Source organism: Dioscorea cayenensis, chromosome 11, assembly GCF_009730915.1.
Source record: "Dioscorea cayenensis subsp. rotundata cultivar TDr96_F1 chromosome 11, TDr96_F1_v2_PseudoChromosome.rev07_lg8_w22 25.fasta, whole genome shotgun sequence".
Taxonomy (NCBI): Eukaryota; Viridiplantae; Streptophyta; class Magnoliopsida; order Dioscoreales; family Dioscoreaceae; genus Dioscorea; species Dioscorea cayenensis.
Genome location: NC_052481.1, coordinates 6,415,243 through 6,417,409, shown reverse-complemented (window position 1 = coordinate 6,417,409; position 2,167 = coordinate 6,415,243). Strand labels below are relative to the sequence as shown.

The following is a 2,167-nucleotide window of genomic DNA, read 5'->3' as shown; positions in this document are numbered from 1 at the left end:
TATCAACTCCCCACCATCCATGTCGATAAGTGCATTGGAAGTGCGCAAGAATGGCCTCCCAACAATCAAAGGAATATCTACATCCTCGTTGACATCCCACAGTATGAAGTCTACAGGAAATATTTACTTGTCAACCTTGACAAGCACGTCTTCAATGATGCCCCTCAGATGTCTCACCGTTCGGTCCGCCAATTGAAGTGTCATCCGAGTAGGCCTAGGCTCTCCCAAGCCTAGCTTCTGAAAGAAAGAGTATGGCATGGCGTTGATACTATCCCCTGAATCTGTCAATGCCATCTCTTCGCCCAAATTACCAATGTTGCACGGGATGATGAAGCTTCCGGGGTCTTTCTTCTTGTTCGGCATATTCTTTTGCAAAACTGATAAACAAGAGGCATCTAAGATCACCGATGCACTCTCCTCCAACTTTTACTTGATGTCCAATTGTTTGAATAGACCCAAGAACTTCTTGTATTGCTCATCGTTTTGATCATTCTTCAACCTTGAAGAATAAGGGATTCTTGGCCTGTAAGGTGGTGGTGCTCCTTTTCTTTGTTTACACTCTCCACAATCTCCACGACCTCGGGTGCTTCAAAATTGGTCTTCTCACTTGGAAGCCTACCTTCAACCTCACGACCACTTCTCAAAGTGATTGGCTTCACATGTTCTCTCGGATTAATTTCGGTGTTACTAGACGAGCTTCCTTGTGGCCTCTCTGACAACGACTTCGCAATTTGCCCCACTTAATTTTCAAGATTGTGCAATGACGCGGTGTGGTTACGAAGTGTAGCTTCGACCGATTGGAACCTTGTATCCGATGATTGGATGAATCGTGTCAAAGCTTTCTCTAAGTCGGTCTTTCCGGTCGCCAAGCCTGAAACTCGATTCTCCATGTTCGGGGTTTGTTATTGTTATTGGAAACCCGGTGGTGTCATGGCCTATTGTTACCCTTGGTTATTCCAAGAAAAGTTGGGGTCGCTTCTCCACCCTTGGTTGTGATATTGCTATAAGGATTACCTTGTCCTCTTCTTGAGTTGTCCACAAAGTCTACTTGTTCACTTTAGGCCAAAGTAGCAATCAAAATAGGACAATTAGATGGCATATGTGAACCCCCACAACCAGCACAACTTGTGATTGCGGCTACCCTTGGTGAAGTCAATGTATCCAATTTCTTGCTTAATGCCTACTGGGGCTACCAAGGATGTAACCGCATCAATTTTATGGAGTCTGGCCACTTTCTTCCTTTCTCTTGCATTCCATCAGTAGCTATTCAAACCCATTTCTTCAATCAATTGCCAAGCTTCTTCGGGAGTCTTGTTTCCCATTGTACCTCCTGCGGCGACATCTAGAAGTTGTTTGTTGCTTGAGCTCAACTCGTTATAAAATGTATTAATGATCATCCACTCGGGGAACCCATGTTGTGGACACTTCCACAAAAAGTCTTTGAATCATTCCCAAGGCTCAAACAAAGTTTCAAGTTCCATCTGAACAAATGAAGATATCTCATTATGAAGCTTTGCTTATTTTCCCGGAGGGAAGTACCTTGCAAGGAAAGCTTCGACCATTTGGTTCCATGTGGTGATGGAAGCTCTTGGCAATGAATGAAGCCACTGCTTGGCCATTCCTTTCAAAGAGAATGGGAAAGCCCTCAATCGAATTGATCATCAGAAACCCCATTGATTTTCAACATGTCGCACACTTCAAGGAAGTTCTCAATATGATTGTTCGGGTCTTCATCAGCTAACCCATTAAACTGTGTAGACTGTTGAACCATCTGAATAAAGGCCAGCTTCAACTCAAAATTTCTGGCTGCTACCGGTGGCCTCACAATGCTAGATTGTGTCCCATGAATAGTAGGTCTAACAAAATCTGAAAGAGTTCTTAGTTGGCCCTCCTGTTTAGAAATGTTTTCAAATCCTTCATCCTCTATTTCAGCTGAATGATTCTATTCTTGCACAGGATCTTTACCCCTTCTAAGAAGTGTTAGTTCAAGTTCAGGATCTCCTTCAACCAATGTCGAAGGGTTCCTCGGGTCATAACCTGGAGCTGCTACAAAAGAAAGGAAAACAAATCAGAACGAGGACAGAATAGGAAAAGGTGTAATAGAATAAACGATGAATAGCTAAATAGCAAAGTGCAAAGTGTTTCCAAAACGCCTATTACCCGGCAA

General features: G+C 43.4%; 1 non-coding gene across 1 annotated transcript; it reads left to right on the top strand.

The window, feature by feature from the left end:
* Positions 1 to 1,407: 1,407 nt before the first annotated feature.
* Positions 1,408 to 1,513, top strand: LOC120272753. Its single transcript, XR_005540292.1, has one exon. It is a non-coding gene; the product is annotated as a small nucleolar RNA R71 (small nucleolar RNA).
* The last annotated feature ends 654 nt before the right edge of the window (positions 1,514 to 2,167 follow it).